Genomic DNA, 211 nt, shown 5'->3' with positions numbered 1-211 from the left:
TAGGGTTTAGGGTTTGAAGGCTGGGGTGAGGGCGCCGCCTTCTTCAGCAGACACATAACCTACAGCCTCCTACAAGTGTGCTGCTGCTGCTGCTGCTGCTGCTGCTGCTGTTGTTGTTGTTGCTGCTGCTGCTGCTGTTGGCGCTTCTGGCCGGTGTCAGCTGGCGTGTTTTTCTGCAGCTGCGGATCCTGCTGCTGCTGCGGCTACATGC

The sequence above is a fragment of the Eimeria mitis genome, genomic scaffold (genome assembly GCF_000499745.2).
Source record: "Eimeria mitis Houghton genomic scaffold, Emh_scaff526, whole genome shotgun sequence".
NCBI classification, from domain to species: Eukaryota; Apicomplexa; class Conoidasida; order Eucoccidiorida; family Eimeriidae; genus Eimeria; species Eimeria mitis.
The sequence above is the reverse complement of the archived record's forward strand: the minus strand, read 5'-3'. Positions refer to the sequence as shown.